The sequence below is a fragment of the Pezoporus wallicus genome, unplaced genomic scaffold (genome assembly GCF_028554395.1).
Source record: "Pezoporus wallicus isolate ANWC-B61680 ecotype Strahan unplaced genomic scaffold, APGP_CSIRO_Pwel_v1 contig_11395, whole genome shotgun sequence".
In the NCBI taxonomy this organism is placed as follows: Eukaryota; Metazoa; Chordata; class Aves; order Psittaciformes; family Psittacidae; genus Pezoporus; species Pezoporus wallicus.
The window spans coordinates 90,871-103,035 of record NW_026636241.1 but is presented as its reverse complement, the minus strand read 5'-3'; the positions used below and the strand labels follow the sequence as shown (position 1 = coordinate 103,035).

At 49.8% G+C, this 12,165-nt stretch overlaps 1 long non-coding RNA gene across 2 annotated transcripts in view; it reads left to right on the top strand.

Moving 5' to 3' along the window:
* Positions 1-5,851, top strand: part of LOC130593793 (uncharacterized) — a 72,275-nt gene extending 66,424 nt beyond the window's left edge. Inside the window, exons 3-4 of one of the 2 annotated variants that reach the window (XR_008970873.1) lie at positions 2,322-2,407; positions 5,422-5,851. This is a non-coding gene — a long non-coding RNA (uncharacterized LOC130593793). Of the gene's footprint in view, positions 1-2,315; positions 2,408-5,421 lie in introns of both variants that reach the window. The other variant, XR_008970872.1, reaches the window with a different exon arrangement.
* The last annotated feature ends 6,314 nt before the right edge of the window (positions 5,852-12,165 follow it).

The window sequence follows — 12,165 nt, the reverse complement described above, 5'->3', positions numbered from 1 at the left end:
AGGTAGCACTGAATTCTGCCTCCTTCAGCTCCCCATTCTGACTGGCAATCGTTTATTTGTGTTTCTAAATACAAAAGGTCAAGGTAAGCTGCTGCTAGGCCAGCGCTTCATCTCAGGTCTCTCAGCAGAGCTGCCTGAGGTCGTGCCTGTGCCTGGGAGAATCCCACCTCCAGCCCCTGCCAGTGCCTCCAGTTTCTGTGGTAACAGCACGTCTCCACGGTTGCCACTTCAATATGCTAAAAAAGTTATTAATAACACCGGAATTTCTTCCATGTGAGTTTTCACTGGAAGGGTGCTGGGTTCACAGCTAATTGCTCAGGTAGTTTGCTTGCCCTAAATCCGAGATGCTGTTAGAGACCAGTGAAGTTGTCAGTAGCTAGCAGGGCTGTGGGGCACGCTGCTGGGGCAGTTCTAGGCTCTGCCAGTGTCTGCAGGGAGCCTATGGAAACCTGTGCCTGCTCCTGCTTGGAATTGTGCTGATTTCTGATGCTCGGGCACCGGCAGATCCCCGTGGTCAGTGGGGTTTGCTGCTTCTCATGGAATCACAGAATCCCAGCCTGGTTTGTGTTGGAAGGGACCTCAAAACTCCTCCAGCCCCAACCCCTGCCCCGGGCAGGGACCCCTTCCACTGGAGCAGCTTGCTCCAAGCCCCTGTGTCCAACCTGGCCTTGAACACTGCCAGGGATGGGGCAGCCACAGCTTCTCTGGGCACCCTGTGCCAGCGCCTCAGCACCCTCACAGGGAAGAGCTTCTGCCTAAGAGCTCATCTCAGTCTCCCCTCTGGCAGCTTAAAGCCATTCCCCTTGGCCTGTCCCTACATCCCTTGTCCCAAGCCCCTCTCCAGCTTTCCTGCAGCCCCTTCAGGCACTGGAGCTGCTCTCAGGTCTCCCCTTCAGGAGCCTTCTCTTCTCCAGGCTGAACAAGCCAGTCTTCTCTTTTGTATTTAAAAAACAAGATTAGCTCAAAGTATATATTATTAAACAATCTGTAGACCTGGCTGATCCACTCCAACCTTCCCCCATGGCAGTGGTCTTTGTAAGGTGCCTGCTCACGAGAGAAAGCCAGTAGTATTTTCCACCCAAAATGATCCACTGGCTTCTTGGGACTACTTGTATATTCAGATTAAGGGAGGGAGGCCAAAGTCTGTCTATGTAAATGTCATCCAAATCCTGCTTAATGGATTTAGCAGGGGTAAGTCAGTGGAACTCCACCGAAGGCAATTGAGTTGCTCCCACTTAATTGGTGAATTTATCATCAAATTTGCTCTGTGGAGGGATGGAAACATGCTGTATATTCTGTACACTAAAAATAGTCCATGTGTTGGTCTCTGGTCATTAATAAAAATCAAAACAGGAACTGTGTGCAGCCCAAAAACCCCATAGAGAAGATAGTCGATAAGTATCCCATGGGATGCTGGCAGTGTCAGTCCCTGTGGCCAGCACCATGCTGGGGCTGAAATGACCCTGTGTAAGCAGTGAGTCCATGTCTCACAGGGCTGTGAGTGTTGTGCCATGAGCCTGTGGGGCTGTGCATGACATGAAGACAGGCTGAGAAAGTTGGAGCTGTTCAGCCTGGAGAAGAGAAGCTGCGTGGAGACCTCAGAGCAGCTTCCAGTGTCTGAAGGGGGCTACAAGGATGCTGGAGGGGGACTCTTCATTAGGGACTGTAGTGACAGGACAAGGGGTCATGGGTTCAAATTGAAACAGGAGAGATTTAGGTTGGATGTAAGGAAGAAGTTCTTTCCTATGAGGGTGCTGAGGCGCTGGCACAGGGTGCCCAGAGAAGCTGTGGCTGCCCCATCCCTGGCAGTGTTCAAGGCCAGGTTGGACACAGGGGCTTGGAGCAAGCTGCTCCAGTGGAAGGTGTTGGAGCTGGAGGAGCTTTAAGCTCCCTTCCAACCCAAACCATTCCATGATTCTATGATGCTGTGATGCTGGTTGTTATATATAATACATGGTTATACATGATGCAGTGCCCTTTTGCCCTGCTGCCTGGGAGTCTTTCTGATTTTCTCTTTCTTACCTGAACAAACGTATCAGGGAACACACAGAGTATTTTGGTTTTATGAGGTTCTTGATAGAGAAGCTGTGGAAGGTCCCCTATTGCCCCAGGGTCCAGGGGCTGCAGCTCATTTTGTGTGGGATCAGCCCAGGTGAACTGGAGCATCATTCCTTCTGTCCAGAGAGCTGCTTCTTTGGGTTTCTTCCTTTATCTGTTTGCTTGGATTTGTCTTTTACTCTTGTGAACAGCAGTATTGGGAATGGACTGGAGCCAATATAATGCTTGAGCGCTAAGGTGGCTCTTTCTTATTGCAGATTCAGTTCTGAATGGAGGAGGCAGCAATATTGAGGCGTGGACACGCAGCTGAGGTGGTCGAGGTGCCATGAACAACCATGGAAAGCAGCATGTATGAGAGACCTGAGTGTTTTATGTGAGAAGCAGCTTTTATTTGCACCACCAGTAAAGAGGAGGAGAGTTTGAGCCACGGAGGCCAAGGAACAGCACGGCTAAAGGGTCTGCCATGGCAGGAGAGCTGCTGCCCTCTGTGACCCTCCTGCTGAGCCTCAGCCCTGCCGAAAGCCCAGCTCAGGCAATCCCAATGGAGAGGCTCTTGGGCGAGACCATGGGGCAGAGAAAATCAGGGCAAAGAACAGAGACATAATTAAAAATTAGGAGCTGGGCTCCAGGAAAGCAGATTAAGGCATTAGGCTAAGGCAGAAGCCGCAGCCACTACACGACAGCACTTAATTGTCTTCCCCGGGGCAGCCTGAACACCCGACTCTGGGCGTTTGCTGTTGTTTTGGAGGCTGCTGTGTGGGTCGGCGCACAGCATCTGCCTGCTTTCCCCTCTGCAGCCTGCCATTAGCATCTCACTGTAATTACATTTTCTCAAAATGAGATGGAATGAATATGTGCTTTTTTTTTTTTTTTTTTTTTTTTGCAAGCATCAATATTTCCATGGGGTTAAATTGGCAGTTGCCTGATTTTGAAGCAAGGGCATCAATGTTTCTAAGCCTGACTTCTTGTCTGCTTTCCCCTTGGCCAGATAATAATAGAGTTATTGATTGTTACTCAGGAAAATGGACTAAAGGAACCTTTTCTTTCTATGTAAAGATGGAATTTGACCTGGTGGGTTGCAAGAGGAAGACTCTGTGCTCCCTCTCTTAGCTAATAAATAACACGCATTAAGATCTATTTAATTATTTGAGGCCTCCACAGCAAGATGTTTATATTTTAATGTGCAAATCCAGCAGCAGGGTTCACGTTGAAACTGTGCCTTAAAATAAACCACAGTGAAGGCTGGACCAGCGCTTGGGAATGGGCAGCCTGGCTGTTCTTCCTCTGCCCTGGGCTGGGAATGAAGGGCATCTTTGGGACCCACTTAAGGCGAGCTGCAGCTCCAGCTCCATCACCTTGGGCTCGGCTGGATCTGGACTGGCAGGTCAGCCCATGTTGGGATGGTGGCTGTGGCGTGTGAGAGGCTGATGTCCAGTGGATGGATTGGACTGGCAGGTCAGCCCATGTTGGGATGGTGGCTGTGGTGTGTGAGGCTGATGTCCAGTGGATGGATTGACCTGGTGTCTGATGGGCACGGTGCTTCTCCAGGCTGGATGCTGAAGCTCTCAGTGCACAAGGGACTTGAGCAGCTTCTCAACAAACAGTCTGACCACGGAGTGGCTGCTGGTGAGTTCTGGGTCTCAGTAGTTCCTTGCCAGTAGTTTTAAAGTGGTTTGAATTCTTCATAACGGGAAACAATGACAGAAAGTCAGAATTCTGGTTTCTGGAGTCATTTCTTGATGTACATTAGGTCCAGAGCAAGATCTGCAGGGCAATCCTGCAGGTCCACATCTGCCCCAAATAACTGCACATGCATTTGTTTAGCTCAGCAGTTAAAAAGTCATTTATTTCTAGCTAGTTGAGTAGAAACTCAGCTTACTCCCTAGAAGAGGCTGATGTGACTCATGCACCATGACAAGTGCAGAGGCAGAGGAGCTGCAAGCTGCATCTTTCCACCTTCCCACCCCCAGCCTCCCCTGGGGCTTTACAGACTCTGTCGTTGAGGACAGCACATGCAACCCCTTGGTAAGCTGTGAGCCACAACAGAGTCTCATCTGCTTTCCACCAGCCCCAAAAGCTAGTGCCAAGAGTCATGTCCTCACAGTCATGGGGTCAAATGTCCACCGGGGAATGATAAGTTAAGTGCAAAGCCGTCCCTCATGCTCTTGTCTTTCTCACTTGTGCTCTGGAGATACCACAGCTACGGAGTCAGACACCAGTGACATTGGCAAGTGGAGCTGGATGGAAAGAAGCTGCCCACTGCAGAGGTGCTCAGGCCCTGAACACTGCCAGGGATGGGGCAGCCACAGCTTCTCTGGGCACCCTGTGCCAGCGCCTCAGCACCCTCACAGGAAGAGCTTCTGCCTAAGAGCTCAGCTCAGTCTTCTCAACCTCTGGCAGGTTAAAGCCATTCCCCTTGGCCTGTCCCTACATCCCTTGTCCCAAGCCCCTCTCCAGCTTTCCTGCAGCCCCTTCAGGCACTGGAGCTGCTCTCAGGTCTCCCCTTCAGGAGCCTTCTCTTCTCCAGGCTGCCCCAGCCCAGCTCTCTCAGCCTGGCTCCAGAGCAGAGCTGCTCCAGCCCTCGCAGCATCTCCATGGCCTCCTCTGGCCTCGCTCCAACAGCTCCACGTCCCTCTTGTGCTGCTGCCCCAGAGCTGGATCAGGGCTGCAGGGGGGTCTCCCCAGAGCACAGCAGAGGGGCAGGATCCCCTCCCTGAGCTGCTGCTCACGCTCTGGGGGTGCAGCCCCGCACACGGGGGGGTTCTGGGCTCAAGCTCACACTGAAGCCGGGTCATGGGGAGCTGCTCCTCACCCAGCACCCCCAGGTCCTTCTCCTCAGGGCTGCCCCATCCAGGCTCCCTGTATTTGTGTTTGGGACTGCCCTGACCCAGGTGGGCCTGAATGCTCTGCCCAAGGCTTTTTAATGGGGGGAGCCGTATCCCGCTGTCATGGCAGGGGAAGGAAAGGCTCTTTGACATCAGGGAGAATTAAATCGAATCCCTGGAATGGATCCAAGATGAGAGTGAGTGAATAATTCACGACCAATAATTTATGCAGAAAATGTAGTTTCTTTTGCTACTCGAGACTTGTCTGTAAAATGGAAAAGATTACTTCAGCTGTATTTGTTGTTTGACTTTGTTCAATTAAGCTGAGTGAGGCTTTGAATCTCAGGTTTATTTTATGCATTGATTGTATATGGTTTATATATCTGATACTTAATTTTCAGCAAACCTCCCCTGCTTTGGTTAGGGACAAATTAGCTGAACTGTGTCACGACGCTGATTTCTGTGCTTTGATTGAATAAGCATAATACTTGCAGGGCTTGACCCAAATCTCCTTTTCATCTCTTGCTCTTGGATTAAGCCCATGATCGAGACGAGGCTTGAAAAAACCCTTGTCAGAGATGCTGAAGACGTTCAAGAAGAGGAGGAGACAGGAAGAGATGGGGAATTTTAATAAACATTGAACAGTTTTTGCATCACTTCAGAGTCATTTGAAGCATCTGAGCTTTATTGAGAATGAGCCTGCTGTGACGGGGCCTGCCTTGCTGTACAATGAGAACGTGGGTGAGCTCAGGAAAGAGGGGCTGCAGAGGACAACCAGCCTCATCGTGACTCAAACGTCCTTCCATAAAGGAAGAGAAACCCCTAGCAACAACCCCACACATTAAAGTCAACCCTATACCTATGCTGCATTCTGAATACATTCGGTAGGTAATAAGCAAAGGGTTCTGTTGAGACTGCTCAGTGTCCTCAAACCAGGGCACACGACACCCCAAAGGAGTGATGAGTTTAAGCAGGCCACAGATAATTAGAGATGTGAGACTTGAAAAGATTTTAAAGAAATTATTCTTTATAAATTGTAGTAAATTATTTATTTAAAAAAGAGAAAACTTACTTGTAATTAAGAAAAAAACCCTTGGGTATTTCGAGAGCAGCCTCACTGCAGAAGGGCAGGGGGAGAAGGAAGCAGCTTTGATGGCTTGGGGTGACAGCCTGCCCTGAGCAGGGGATGTTTTCTCACTCCATCCATAGTGGGGAGCCAGCAATTGCAGCCAGCTTTCGTCTTCTTGTCCTCAAAGATCTGATCAGTTATAAATGATATTGTGATATTATCAATGATGAGTTTAAAAGGTTGCTCCTGGTACTGCATGTACGAGCAAGGATTACCCTTGTCCTTGCTGCCCGGCCCTGGTGAGGGTGGGCTGGACGTGGCTGCTTCTGGTCCCAGAGCACAGGGAATCTTGGAGCTGGGAGGCATCCCTCCTGCCTTCCACATGCCAAACCCAGCTCTTACAGCACAACTACTTCTTTTGGTGGTTTTCTCTTTCAATCCCGAAGTGTGTGCTTTACCCAGTCCTTAAGGGCATCCCAGTTCATCTTTGCATTGGATGCAGTTTGCCAGCATTCAACCATTGCAAGCTCTCCTTTCTGGGACAGGGCCATACATGCAATGCTGAGTTAAATGGAAGCCAAACACTGAGGTCTCTGAGGAGCTTCATTAGTGACCTCTCTGCACCCAGCCATCCCCCTTCTACAGCACTGCTTTTTGTTGTCCTTGGTGTCCATGTCTACCCTACCAGCCCTGCACTGATTCAGAGCTCCCATGTAAATACTGGTCACTGCAGGGCTTGGTTATGTGTCTGTTCTAGTCTTGTTGGGCTTTTCCAGGCTCTTCAGGGAGCTCATGTTCATACATCTTTATTTTTAGTGTGGAAGATGATGTGGTATCTCATGGTGGAGCCATTTATGCAAAGAGCTAGAGACAGGGTAGCAATCACCGGCATTTCAGGAGGGACCTCTAGATTCTGCTCCTGTGAATTGCCTGCTTAGGCTCAGCTCTGACTCTTCAAAGTATTTTCTCTTTTCCTTTTGTCAGGGAAATAAATGTACTCACCAAGGTGCTGTTCTGAGGTGTACTGCTCATTTTACGTAACCCATCGCATTAATTAACATTCATCTGAGCAGGCTGAGGTGTGGTGGGGAGAATAATAGGCTTCATGTAATCAGTCTTGTGGGGAAAAGATATCATCATTCCAGCATGTGAATACTGGTTTAACCATTGACAATATTCCCCTGCTCCCTCATCAAGAGCAGAGTGGGAAAGAGGAAGAAGGATGGTCAGATTGCAGTTGTTTCTGATTCAAATGCAAAGGCTCTTCGTGGCACTGAATACTTAGAACAGAACGTGCCTGCAGTGTTGGGCTCCACCAGATGTAGGAGCTTCTTATCCCTGAGGAATAGATTGCTTTGCTTTAGCAGAGCTGCTCTTTCAGTAACGTGGTAGGTTTAAAACTTCTCCACTGACAACATCTGTGGGACTCTGGCAAGTGATCAGCAGAGAAAGGAGCATTTTGTGAGGACAGTCACATCTTCATGCTGAGCTGTCAGGTTTGGTCTGTCTAGACATGAATAAGGAGTTGATGTTTGGGGCACCAGTGGTATTAATTATGCACTGAGTGTGCAGGAGTGAGAATGGACAGGTACAGCCATATGCACTGTACAAACCCACTTCTGCTGCACTCGATCATCTGATGCTGGAACTTGTCCCAGAAATACCTAGAAAGGTCCCAGGTTTTACCTTTGGTGGTTTAGGGGAGATGTTGAGTAGAGTTTTCTACTCATTCCTGCAGGTGCAACAAACTGTGCAAGGGCACCAGGGGAATTTGAGAGGCTTTGCACTCCAGCTGGCTAGGAGACCTGAGGATCTGAGAGGAAAATGAACCTGTCACAACCCCAGCCAAGAGCATCTCTGATGTCCTGGAGGGCTGATGGAGCCCCAGGTAGCTCCTGTCACATGCTGTGACAGCAACACTGGGGACAGACCATGGCAGGATCCAAAAGAACAACCTTGATGGCAACTACCATGCAGCAGGTGGAGTTCTGGGAGGCACATGGTGCTGTGGACATAGCTAGGAATAAGAAATATTAAAACAGGCAGGCAGAAAAGGAAGGGGAGTTGCATCGAGAAGAGCCACATGCTGCAAGGAGCCTGTCAAACAGAGAAGTGCCCAGGGTTTGAAGAGACACAAGAACAGTGATGGATTATGTCACATAGAACTAGTTTAAATGCTAAGCTGGAATGAAACCGGGCAGCACCAAGGGTTCAGGTCATTACTCAGGGAAATGTGGGCATAATCTCAGGGGATAATGGACTGTTGACCGGGAAGTGCATTGTTGTTTCCTAAGCCCAGTCTGGGTACCAGTGTGAAAACCTTCCTGGGATGCGCCACAGTGAATGGCCCCAAGACAAAAGCAAGGAAGGTCCATGGGTGATAAAATGGGAAAACTCAGTGCCAGTCATGGTGATTTCTCTGTATGAAAGAGGGAAAATGACATAGCAGAGTCTGTAATAATGCCCATGAAGAGTATGCTTGGCAAGTTTGTAAGGTCTGAGGAAAGGAACAGAGGTGGAGCAGTAAGAGAGCAATAGGAAACAGGTTGTTCATCAGGAATGTTTATTGCACAACAAAACTCTGTCCACAGGTAATTTCTCTCTCCATCTTGACCAAATACATGTTGTCTATGGAGAGACACTCTGAAGAGGTTCCTTTTAACACAGCTCGCTTTGCACACAATAAGGGACACAGCCATGTTCCTCTTGCTGTCTGCAGGCTGTCTGTGCAGAAGGACTCACTGCTCTTCTCCTTTCCCACTGGCAGGATGGATGCTCAGGCACCAGCCAGCCTCTGTTCCCAAGCCTGTACTCCACCATCACTGCCCATTGCATCTGATAAGGATCTCCCACTTGTGGGAGCCTTCTCTTCTCCAGGCTGATCCAGCCCAGCTCTCTCAGCCTGGCTTCAGAGCAGAGCTGCTCCAGCCCCATGCTCGCAGCATCTCCATGGCCTCATCTGGATGTGGGATCATAAGTGATTGCTGCTTTTGAGGACTGACCATGGCTTCCTTTGTAAAGCTTCGGCAGCTTGAAGCATACACGATTGCTCCATGGGCTGCATTCGTGGGAGCTTCTTTCACGGGCTGTATGTATTCATCACATGTCCCCTTCATCCGTCTTGCATGCTTCCAGGAAAGAAGCATGATGTATTTGATGCTGTAGAAGGTGTTGAGCTCTGCACGATGAAGGTTTGGCCTGGGAATCAGAGCAGCTGAGCAGGTTGAACCTTCTTTCCAGTCTGAGGAGGAGCTGGAGCCCCGGTGCCTGCAGGTAACAAAGCACAACTCAGTAAAAGCCAGATTAAAGCTGCACCTGGACTGGCAACACGCAGTGTGAGACCTCGGAGCAGGGAAAGCCGATCTCCCTCACTCCCACTCACCCCTTCTTTGCAGTCATGAGCATCAAGGTGTGTGTGACCAGCTGGGCTGGCCAAGATCATGTGTGGGGACACACAGGACAAGTGTCCTACTGCCACCCCTTAGAAAGCAGATGGACACCAACATCTGGGGCACCGCGCAGCTCTTGGTGTCAGGCACATTCATCTGTGTACCAGGGACAACGATTCAAGTGCTGGAAGGAGACCAGAAGCACAATATATATCACAATCTATCAATAATCATTCAGTCCTGGGGCTGCCTGGGGCTGGGACAGAAACCTGCTGAAGAAGGACAATGTGGCTGCTGCTCTTCTTTCTGCAATCTGTGTTTTTGCCTGCCAATTTATAAGCACTTTCAAACTCAAAAAGGGGAAGATTCATATCAGAGAGTGTTCCCTGGTAGTTCCTGAAACAGTGCAGTTTGCAGGAAGTTCAATATTTCTCATAAATTAAAGAAAATACATCTTGCTCCAGACCTGCTATATAACATCCTAAGGAGGGAAGCAGGGAAAAATATTGCCCAGTAAGTGATAACATATCAAGGTTTCTCTGCTCATTATCAGCATAAGGGACATAATATACATAAAATGTAGGTCATAGCATCCCATTTAACACCATATTTATCCTTGGTGTGAGAGGTACTTGTGTGCTACAGCAAAACATGTTCTGATAAGAAATTTCAATGGCAAAAAGCCTTATCCTGCAGATAAGCAAAACTGTTTAGTTTCCCCATGGATGCTTTTTACAGCAGCTCCTCTCCCTTCTCCCCCTGCACCACTCTTGCTGCTGTGGGGTGGGTGAGGGCAGGTGGAACTCCCTGTTTGCAGCATTTAGCCACTGGGGAGGGGAAGGGCTGATGGCACCAAGGGACATCTCCAAAGGTACCTGGGCAGGAGGGCACATGGGCCTTGGTGAAGGCAGGAGGAGGCAGGCAGAGGCAACCAGTGTCTCCTTCCAGATCCGGCCATAGCAGACCAAAGCCACCAGTGGGACCCAAATGACTGCAGCTACAGCAGTTTGAATAATGGAGGGAGATGTAGGAGACGTCCAGTGATATTTGGGACTCCAGGAGCCATGTTGTGGATTGCACTTAGGGAAAAGAGCTGTTGATGCACTCAGCGTGGGATCCCAGAATCCCAGACTGGTTTGGGTTGGAAGGGACCTTAAAGCTCACCCAGTTCCAGCCCCTGCCACGGGCAGGGACCCCTTCCACTAGAGCAGCTTGCTCCAAGCCCCTGTGTCCAACCTGGCCTTGAGCACTGCCAGGGATGGGGCAGCCACAGCTTCCCTGGGCACCCTGTTCTTCCAAAGGATTTTCAAGCAGACGGGTAACCTGACCTGAGGGCCCTGCCCAGAGCCACCGAGCTTCTGTCTGGACAAGAGGAGATGTTTCAGGGGTGGTGGTGTAGAAACGTGGCATAGAAACCACTTTTGGAGATAAGGAGATGATTATTCCTGTATCTGAAGGGGGGCTATAGGGATGCTGGGGAGGGACTCTTCATTAGGGACTGTAGTGACAGGACAAGGGGTAACGGGTTCAAACTGAAACCGGGGAAGTTTAGATTGGATCTAAGGAAGAAGTTCTTTACTGTAAGGGTGGTGAGGCACTGGAATGGGTTGCCCAGGGAGGTTGTGAATGCTCCATCCCTTGGGGTGTTCAAGGCTGGGTTGCACAGAGCCTTGGGTGACCTGGTTTAGTGTGAGGTGTCCCTGCCCATGGCAGGGGGTTTGGAACTGGATGATCTTAAGGTCCTTTCCATCCCTAACTAGTCTATGATTCTATGCACAGCCACCTGCAGGTCAGCTCAGCTGGGAGCTGTGTCAGCAGGGCCACAGCACACCCGTGTAACACGGATCCAGGCTGCCACTTGAATGTTGTGATTTTGGGGTCATTTTTATTCCCTCTTTAGCAGAATACTTTCTCTCATGGTCACCTGGCCCTGCCATTGCCATTGCTGCCTTGCGGCCAGGCAGGAACCTGGGGTAGTCTGAAGCACATGGGGATGGGGACACCAGGAATGGGCACCCATGTGTGGCCTGGGGTACAGATGGGTGTCAGTGCCACCACTGAGCCTCAGTCCTATTCTTCTCTGGCTTCCTCACCCCCATTTTATAACATCTGGGGAGCCAGTGCTGTGATTTACTGAACTGATGCAATCAGGAGCACAAGCAAAACGATGCAATTAGTGTCCACTCTGTCCCCTGGCATTTCTTGGATGAACTGTATCTGCTGTTGTGCATAGTAATAGGAAAATTAGAGACGAGGGCTACCACCATTAAACATCTCCAAAATAATGAAGCAATAAAGAGAAGCGCAGGAGGGGGCAGGAGATGCTGATAGATAATCAGAAGGTTGCTGCAGGTGAAGGCTGACCAAGAATGATGAATGAGAAGGTGGGAGGGAGGCGGGAATGAAGGGGAGAATCTGTTAGCATAGAAAAGCCAAATAACAAGATAACGGAGCTCCCGCTGCCCTCCTTTGCCAGGGCAGGCCAGATAAGCAGCAGCATGTCAGAGTGCGGAGATGGATCACCCAGCAGCTGAAATTTGTCTAAATCATGATGATGGGTGAGACACTGAATTGCTGGGCTGAAGCCCATAAAGGAGACACTCCACGAGGTGGGAGGAGTCGGTACAATATGGATGAGCAATAATATTACTTGTGAAGCCTAAATAGCCTTAAATACCAGCTTTAGCAGGTAGGAGGACCCGTCTAATGATAACACACACACCCCTCCAACAGATAAAACAAACTTAGAGGGAGCAGCAGCCCATGGGCTGATGGCCAGGGGCCTGTCAAAACTGGGGGTTACAGGTGCCAGGCACTAAGTGGG